This window comes from Sciurus vulgaris (assembly GCF_902686455.1).
Source record: "Sciurus vulgaris genome assembly, chromosome: 17".
Taxonomy (NCBI): Eukaryota; Metazoa; Chordata; class Mammalia; order Rodentia; family Sciuridae; genus Sciurus; species Sciurus vulgaris.
In genome coordinates this window covers 6,642,870-6,652,824 of record NC_136478.1, presented here as the reverse complement: position 1 = coordinate 6,652,824, position 9,955 = coordinate 6,642,870, and the positions used below count along the sequence as shown (strand labels likewise).

At 45.9% G+C, this 9,955-nt stretch overlaps 1 long non-coding RNA gene across 1 annotated transcript; it reads right to left on the bottom strand.

Annotated features, from left to right (window-relative positions):
• Positions 1–280: 280 nt before the first annotated feature.
• Positions 281–8,892, bottom strand: LOC306648045. Its single transcript, XR_013760256.1, has 3 exons — positions 8,012–8,892; positions 1,488–3,494; positions 281–1,103 (listed from the first exon to the last, which is right to left on the bottom strand). It is a non-coding gene; the product is annotated as an uncharacterized lncRNA (long non-coding RNA).
• Positions 8,893–9,955: the final 1,063 nt, after the last annotated feature.

Genomic DNA, 9,955 nt, shown 5'->3' with positions numbered 1-9,955 from the left:
AAATGGGGACCTTGGGGAAAATGACAAAGGAAAATAAAAATGTAAAAACTAAACCAGAAAAGAGAAAGGAAAGGGAAAGGTCCTAGTGTTTTTTTGTTTTTGTTTGTTTGTTTGTTTTCTTATTTATTTATTTATTTATTTTTTGAGCCTCACTGTTGCCAAATACTGGGATTAGCACATGTTTTTTCACATTTAGTATCCACAGTTAGGATTGCATTCGTTTCCATTCAATGAAGAACTGGACCTTACATAACAAAAAGCCTAAAATTTAGTGGTTGCTGCTTTTTGTTTAAATTTCTCATTAATACTTCAGAGTCCTATGCCCCTTCTCTTTATGCTTAGCCCTCATTTACAAATTGGCTGTGTCCCTGTGACTACAAAATGGCTGCTGAAACTCCAGATATCACATCCAACACTCTAGGCAAGGAAGATAAACACAAAGTCTTATCCTTGTGAGACCCAAACTTTTTATCTGTAAGATCAGCTTGACAAATTTCTCCTTTCTTTTCCTTACCTAGATCTAGGTGACAGGATAGGATTCTGTCACTTTAGAAGAAATTGGCATCCTACTAGCGAAAAGAAGGATGGGTACGTTGTCTACTGATCAGGCCACAGGTAATGGCTGCCATGCAAAATCTCATTTAATCTTAATAATATTTTTTTAATAGGAAAATCGGGGCTTGGATATGTTACTTATCCAAATGGATTTGGACCTATTTGCTCTTATTCTTTCTGTAATCATGCAGTGAGAGCAGAAGAACCTCCTCTTATCTTTAGAAAATACATTCCATCATAAAGAGTAAAGTTCTTTCCAGGTACATAAAGGCTCTTCGAGGAACAGCATCTTTATCTTTGCCCCAACTTGTAAACACAGAGTTGCCATTGTCATGAACCAAGAGAGAAGGTGTCATCCCAAGAGCTGTTGACAGCACCCGAGAGCCTGTCTGAGTCCATTTTCAGCTGTCATAACCAAATAACGCAGACGGGGTAATTTTATGAAGAATACAGGTTCATTCAGTTCATGGTCCCAGAGGCTGGGAGAGTCAAGGTCCAGGGGCCACATCTAGTGAACACTTTCTTGCTGGTGGGGACTCTGCAGAGTCCTGGGGTGACACAGGGCATCACACGGTGAGATAAGCATGCCACAGAGCACTCACTTCTATAACAAAGCCACTCCCTTGGTGACCCATCGATCACCTTCCAAAGCCCCACCTCCAAATCCCTTGAACTTGTGACTTTGGGGATGAAGCTTCCGGTGCTGGAAGTCTGGAGGAAGAACACCCGAAGCCAGCAGAGCCCCCCGCACTGGGCTGCCTCTTCTCCATGGCTCCAGGGCCAGCAGCGCTCTTCCCACCTCCCGCCAGGGCTGCCAGAGCAGCTTCATCAGGCACGGCCTCACCCCAGCTCTTGGACCCCAGCCTCACCTTTGACCCTGGAAGCCACAAAATCCCCGTCCTCCCCTCCCCTCCCTGCACAGCTCCGGTGACCTGAGACAAGGTGGCATTGCTCTTGGGACTTCTTCCTCACCCCTGCAGAACCATCATTTTCCAGCACACTGCAGGAATTAAAATCATTGTTCCTTTTTATTTTATTAAAAACCTTGCCTGGGACATATGATAAGCAACCTGATTAATTTTCTTTTGTATTTAAATGTTTCCAGAAAAAAAACAACAACAATGCAGTATTTTGCTAAAGTGTGAAAGGAAAGTGATTGGTTGTTGATTCTTTCCTCAGAATTTAAAAACTCCCTCAGTTCCTATTCAGCTCTGTGCTGCTTCCACAATCACTGCTCTGAGATTCAGGCCCAAGCGAGACAGCTGCACCACCCAAGTGTGCCCCACTGTCTAGAGGAAGGACCGCTAGCCTCGGGACCCACGGATGAGCTCTAGGACCTCCATTAAATCGAAAGCAAACTTACCCATGCACACGTGACTGTCTGAAGACAGGAGCAGAGAGCCACAGAATTCCTAAAGCAGCCATAACAACGTGGTGCCTTAACACAGTGGAAGCGTATTTTCTCACATTCTGGAGGCTGGAAGCCTGGCGTGAAGGTGTGAGCAGGGTCACATTTTCTCTCAGGCTCTAGGAGAGAAGGCTTCCCTTCCCCTTCCGACTTCTGTGGCTCCTGGCATTTCTTGGCTTGTGACATCGTTCTGTCCAGTCTCTGCCTCCGTCTTTACCAGGCCTTCCCTGTGATTCTGTGCCTTTCTCAGCTTTGACGAAGACACTCCCATTGGATTAAGGACTGTTCTAATATAGCATGATCTCGTCTCAATCTTTTTCTTATTGTTTTATTTTTCATCTCAATCTTTATCATAATTACCCCTGCAAAGAGCCAATTTCCAAAGAAAGTCCCTTTCAGAAGTTCTAGGTAGACATAAATTGGGTGGAGCACATAAATTTCCACCCACTACATGATCCGTGACCCTAAATAGAACGACGGTCTCAGCTCTGAAGTTCGGGCACACTTACGTGTGCCCCGTTGCGTAGAGGAGGCCTGGGGAGCCCCTGACGGAGTCCATGACCTCCACTATCTACTAAGTTGAAAGAAAAATTGTGTTTTCTTCTGAGACAGGGAAGCGTAGTGAAGTGTGGGGTAGGACCCCCAAGCTTCCAGGATGACCCGCAGGCCTTCCCACCCCGCCCCGCCAACCCTCTGACTTGGCTTCTCCATGGTGGCCCAGTGCCGCCCCTGGCTCCCAGTCCCTGCCACTGGTCTTCTTCCATCGGCTCTGGATCCCTTCTCTCTGCAGATCTTCTGTCTTCTCACACACTTAATGTGGAAGCCATGTCCTTGCTCCAAACAGAACTTGTCCCATGACAGAACTCAGCCACTCTCGTGACTGACTCTTCATTTCTCTCAAAAGAGATTCTTAAAAAATCTTAAAAACCGAAGCCTACGTCTCTAGCCCGACTGTGTGTTCCTGAAGCTGGCATTCATCCAGAACCCCTCAATTCTAGAGTGTGACACCCAGGTGACTAGTGCCAGCAAGGTAGATTTTATCATCGCCCTGTTTTATGGCTGAGGGAAATGAGGATGAGTCAAGGTGAGGAATTTATCCACCATCAGCCATGAGAAGAGCGGGGATCCAAACTCAGAATCGGCCAGGCCCAGAGCCTGTGCTCTTGACCATGAAGAACAAGCTTAGCGTATTCAGATGATGGAAAAGACAGTGTGGCTGCAGCAAGGCCGAGAGCGGCAGGTGAGCGAGCGTCGGGGGACCCTAGCTCTCTAGGAAGGGTGCCTGGGCATGGGAAGGGACAGTGATGCTGCAGGAGGTGGGAATTCCACAGGGTGTCGAGCTGGAAAAGATCTTGTAAAGACCATCACATCTGTCTGTTATGAAGACAGTGTCACCAGTTTATGCATTTCTTCACTCATTCATTTACAGACGAATACTCACGTTCATTTAATATGACCTAGGACGCAGATGCGACAGTGGAGGTTCGTAGTGACCGTCAGCTGGGATCCTGGTCTTCACTGGGTTGATATTCTAGGAGAAAGACAATAACTGAGGAGCAATTAAACAAGCCAGCGAAGGGAGTGGTAGGTATGGTTTTAAAAACCTACCACAGATGACCAAGGCGGTAGGGGAGGCAGGGAGGACACCTCCCTAGAGTCAGGGGACTCCCTAGGGAGGTAACATGTGAACTAAGATGTAAGAAATGAAGTCAGCAGGCAGAATCCAGGGGCAGGATCCAGTGGGAAGCCGATGGAAAGAGGGTTAGGGCTGATTCGGTGCATGCAGGAGACGGAGGAGTTCCGGGGCCCAGAGCACAGCGACAAAGCACAGAAGTCACCATTTCTAGGGCTGCACTGAAGCACCCTGGCGGGGCTGGGGGAGGGGAGCCACTGGGTCTGGACTCTCTGTCACTGTTCGTTAACACTCCTGACTAATGGAAGACGGGAGAGATTGGGCAAGAAAAATGACTGCGGCAAACGCCTTGGCATCTCCAACTCCCTACCTTTGGCAGAAGCCTCTCGAACAGTGTGTGCTGTGCTTGGCAGCAGGGCACTCCCAGAACTTCAGGGAGACGCAGCAGATGTGATTTCCGCAATGCAGCAAGACCAGGAGACAAGCTCAGGAGGGAGGCTCTGGACGACGGCAGGGATGCCCTCCACCTTCAGAAGCTTGTGACCCCATCAGGAAGCCTGGGCGCAGGCGCACACACCCGGGCTACACGCTGGGAGCCAGCTCCCAGCTCCCAGCACTGCTCTCCTACCTTCCTGAGGCCCGGCGTCCAAGGCGGGATTTGGCTCCAGCCCCTGTGTAAACTCCGTGCTGCGCGTGTCACCAAAAGACCTTGAGGAAGCCCTGAGAGAATTTCTAAAATCTGTTCGGGAAACACTTGCCCACGGAGACTCATGACAAGGCAGGGGCCACTCTGCAGAACTGGCAGATGTCACTGTTGCTCCATGATTCACACTGACCCTTCTATAAACCAGATGTCTCCAAGCACTGTCCACCTTGCTGAGAGCACCTTTTCATTTATTAGCCAGATGAACTTTTTATTATCCAAATAAAATGGTTCAAGCCCCCATTTCAGGCACTCCGAGAAATCCTGTGACCATTTGGTGCCTGAGGGAGTAGGGATGGGAAGGAGAACGGGGTCAGGCTTAAGCTTCTGCTGGCCACCTCGGCTCCCTGTTTCTGAACACCCTCATCCCCCACTGACACCATCACACGGCTGCTGTGTGGCTGACTTTGAGGCCTTTAGGGATGAGAGAAGTGGTTTTCCTCACTACCTGTTCTTCACAGCCAGACTCAGCTCACACTGCACAGTGCCCGCACGCTGCCCTGCTGTTTCTCCTCCACCAGGAACTCTGGCAGCCCCATTGCTCCCCAGGGGCTGTCCACTGTCATGTGTTCTTTGATTGGCAAAATTCCATGGTGATGTCCTAGATTCAGTTCTTGGGCTACTTGCTGGCTGCAGTGGATTCTCGTGTGTTTGCACAAATCCTTCAAGACTTCTGGGTAGCTAGTGCCCATCCAGTGTTCAACTACCTTTCCAGAGCCCATCCATCTGCTTCCATGAGTGCATGCTCCAGTCCCAGGCATAGATATCCAGGAGCCCACTCCATGCATGGTGCATGCTGAGGGATCTCTGGGCGTGCGCCCTGCATCACAGCAACACTCTTGGCTTCTCCCTTTTTTCTGCCTCTGATCCTCACTGTCTGTGCTCAGAACCCATCTGTGTTCTGACTTTTCGATTTGCTTCTACACTAAGCCCCACATGCATCCTTCTTGCCACTGATAGATTTTGCTTCCCTAATTTTGACATTCGTCATTCTCTGCTGGGGGGCTTCTCAATCTTGGCCCTATTGACTATTGGGTCCAGCTAATGCCAAGTTGAAGGAGCTCACCTATGAACTGTAGATGTTAAGCAGCGTCCCTAGCCTTGACCCACTAGATTCCAGTGGCACCCCCTCCCCAATTGTAACAACCCAAACTGCACCCCAACGCTGCCAAATGTCCTGCTGGAGGCAAGATGGCACCCACTTGACAAATACTCATCTGCCAAACCTGCACCTATTGTTTGGTTCTGTCAGCTCCTGGGTGCTATGGAAAACCATCCCACAACAGCTCCAGATCCACCAAGAGAAACCAATGTGGAGGAGATGTTAGAGCATTTTCATCTTCCTGTGAACTTGTGACGTTCTGGCTGTCCAAGAAACACTCTGTCACAACTACTTGAAGAAGAACTACAAACAACTCAAATGTAGAATTTAGCTTCATCCTCACTGGCCAAAGTTGAAACATCCAATTAAACATTTATACAATTTTTAGTAGGTGTTATGCTTTGGATCTGGACTGTCCCCAATGTCTCATGTGTTGAAGGCTTGGTCCCCAATTCAGCAAGGTTCAGATATGGGGCTTTCAGGAAGTGACTGGGTCATGAGGACTACTTAGTGGACCAACCCACTGACAGCTGACTGGACTGTTGGGAAGGGTGGAAACCATAGGAAGGGGACCTAGGTGGAGGCAGCAGGTCCCTGGGGACATGCCCTGGGAGGGTACTTCCTTCCTCCTGCCCCTTCCTCTCTCTCTCTCTGCTTCCCAGCTTCCATGAGTGGATCAGCTTTGCTCCTCCATGCCCTTCCACCATCATGTTCTGCCTCATCTCAGGCACCAAGCAATGGAGCCAGACAGGCACTAAAGCCTCTGAAACCATGAACCAAATTAATTTTTCCCCCTCTAAGTTGTTTTTCTCAGTTATTTGTCACAAGGACAAAAAAAAAAAAAAAAAAAAAAAAAAAAAAAAAAAAAAAAAACTGGCTAATACTGCATGATCAAATTAACTTTTTTCTTCTTTCACTCATATTTGGGGGCTTACCACCAGCCCATTCCATGGGGAACCAGCAGTATCATTAGGACACAATTAAAGTGAAGCACAATTAGGAGAAGCTAGGCTGTTTAACATCTAGATTGAGTAACTTTGCAAGTCATATAACCCCACAGACTTCCCTATAGACTTGGTTCTAATAAGGCTGTTCAAGGTTATGGATTTGTGAGGAGAGATGTCTTCAAAATTTTGATATCCTATTACAATGTTGTGCTTCTGGAAAACGATACACATCTTGAACATATCAATAAATTGATGCCATCCAATAAACTGATAGCTACACTACAATTCCTGTTTCCACTCTGCTTCTGTTTTAAGGTGTCACATTTACAAATGTTCAAAGTGAACAGAGACAAAACAAGGAAAAGAGGACAAGAAGCTATTCTGTTTCCAAAAATCAATCTGTTGTATGTTCATAGCTTCGAGTCTTCCGAATGCCCCAAGATTCTGGAAAGGAGACAGTTCCAAGAGAAATGACCGGGGGTTTGGTGTAATAAGGATTCTTTTGTCTCCGTAAATTTGAAAAATGCAACGTTCTCATGCCCATTCCTTCCTGTGATTCAGATGTATATTTTGTTTTCCAAGTAGAGAATTGGTAACAACAAAAACAAAACCAAGTTTCGTCTGAGGGTTGGATCTCAGGACAACACCACTGCTCAAGACGAGGAGGAGAAAGCAGCAGTCAAGTCAAGCTTCCAGGGTGAGGGCAAAGGTCAACAGGGGGACTGTTCAGCTACTTCTAGAGCATGACTGTTGCCTTGGGAAGAAATATTTTGTTTTTGTTTTTGTTTTTTAATTCATCTGCTTTGAAGATTTTCCTGTTTTGAAACCCTATCTTTTCTAAAAATCAAGATATTTCCTTCAGCTTATGTTAGTAGAAATTTCCTTATTGCCATTTCTTTCACAAAGGTATTAAAAGTCCTAGGATAAGAAGTTACTGCAATCCGCCTATTTGGGCATATAATTTGCAACTTGCCTTTTTATTTCAAGTCCTTGAAAAGGAACTTTAACACCTTGTTCTGATTGCTAGGGTACGCAGTTAAGCTACCAATGACCATATAAAGACTGCTTATATATTTTTTCAAAGATTCTGATGATTTCTTGTGCAGTTATTGATTTTTATTTAAGATTAAGTAGAATTAAAGTTCGTTTGTCCTGTTGTGTTCTTCTTTCCCTGTGTATCCCACTTAAATTACCTCATTCTAGTCCCTGTGCTGTGTAAACTTGCAGGAAGAGATTCGCTAACAGAGGGGTTTAAGAACTTTAAGGGGGGATGCTTATGTTAAAGATTTATGGACACTAAGCTTCCTTCCTCTCTGATAAGAAAAAAATGTGATAGAAACATTTTCAAAACATGCAACCAAGTCTTCAACAATTTTTTCTTCAGCCTTAACTTGCCTGGTTACTTCTGAGTCTGCAGTATTTCCAAGACATGTAAATAAGTTGTAAAATCTGGTGACATATTTGGGGATCAAATGCATGAACATAAACAAATGAAATAAGTTCTTGCCTCTAGCAACTCGCATCCCATAGGCCATTCAGTGTATTCCACACTGACTTCCCTTTCCCACTCTGTCTGGTTCCTCTCTAGAGGTCAGTTCTTACTTGGAGGGGGCATAGCGAAGAATGGGTCCCGCTGGACAGAGCCACCATTGGGTTTCCTCACCTTGAGCCGAGCAAGAGACACGAGGCCAGCGTGGGACAACCCTGAGACAAGGACTTGAATGACAGACTCAGGGTGGCCTGTGGGAACACAAGGACTCCTGGGGTGAGTGAGACACGTTGGTCCTGGAGGAGTACGTCTGGCGTCCATGGTCTTTAAGAGGTCATAGTGACACTGACCGGGGGTTCATCCTCTGCATCTGTGAAAGCACAAGAGTGCAAAAATAGCGGGGCACCAAAGGGCTCCTTCTCAGGCCTCCGGGGAGGAGCCGCTGCCCACCCCTGCCTCACACCTCCCTGCTCCTGCTGTGGTAGAACTCCCCTCATTCACCACCCAAGATCAGCCTTCACCTGGGGTCTTGCAACAAGCAGATCTATGACCAGTTTTTAATTAACACTTTGAAGGAAACTCAGCTACCAGAAAGAGAAAAGCCCATCAGGACAACAAGACACTTGGCTAGTGAAATGGAGTCTCTAAAAACAACGGAGGGCAACCTGACCAAGCAAATAGACAAAGGCACTTAAGGAGAATCAAATGCAGGGCATACAAAGAATGTCTGGACCTCAGAAAAATCTGCTTTGTCCGTTGAAGAGGGTTGTCAGAATTTAAAAAACTGCATAAGAAAACCACAGAAAATGCCCCCAATTAAATTTAAATTCCACATAAATAATGAATGATTTTAGTATGTCACATCCCATGTGGTATTTCTACATACTTATACTAAAAAAATGTATTCGTTGTTGATCTGATATTAAAATATGTTTGTTTGTTCTGTAATTTATCTGGTAGCCCAAACATGGAGCAAGCCAGTGAGTGAACTGAAAGGAGGGGGGTCACTGAAGATATACGAACCAGTAATTGTAAAACACACGGAAGAAACTCACTTGCAGAGCAAGCAAAGAGGTGAACGAACATTTTAAAAATGAAGCTGGGCTGGGGAGATAGCTCAGTCGGTAGAGTGCTTGCCTTGTAAGCACAAGGCCTTGGGTTCGATCCCCAGCACCACAAAAAAAAATAAAAATAAAAAAATAAAAATGAGGTTGGATCCAGATCCAGATCTGTCATGAGTGATAATATGAAAAAGAGGAATTGATATTATAATACATAATGATTATGAAGTAGTATAAATTTTTAAATACTGTATAATACAAAATTAAGTATAACAGTCTATACTAAAGAAGTTAAAAATAAAGGGATGAGCAACTAGATGCCAAGTAAACACAACAAATGAAGAAATGAAGCAGCAATATCAAACAATGTGGAACGTAAGGCTAAAAGCACTATCAAGGATTTCACTACCAATCCAAGGATCCATCTAGATACTTGCTTTGGGGAAGCTAAATACAGAAGCAAAGGAGAGACACATACTCTTAGTACATATTGGAGCTCAGGCAATAAGAATGATAATCAGAGCTCAGAGAGGAAACATGAGAATCAATGTGAAGAGCTGAGAATGAGGAATGATGTCAGCAAGGTGGAGGAGTGCAAACTTTATACCATCAAGTCGACTTTATCAACTACCAGTGCGGAAGAGTATCTTTGTGGGAATCCAGGAATCCAGAAGAGGATCCAGCACATTGGAGAAAAAAATATCTGAGAAGTATTTAGGAGGCAAGAAGAACAGTTCCACTTCACCCAGGTCACCCTCCCCCAATGCAGCACAACTTAGTGCCAAGAGACACCCTACCCCATGATTTTTCCCATGAGGAAAAATGAGTGATACACAGCTCCTCTGGCCTGCAGAATTTTGCCCAAGAGGCTTACCACTTTCTCACCCCACCCAGAATCCTGAGATGACCAGCATGGCTGAATGTTTGGGAGAAGCTGAAGCTCAGAATAGAAGTAACAGAGCCCACTAATAGAAGTAACAGATTCCATCAGGAAGCCCACCCAGGAGCCACGTGAGATATCTCATTTGTGGACCCCTCCCAAGTGGCCACGGGCACC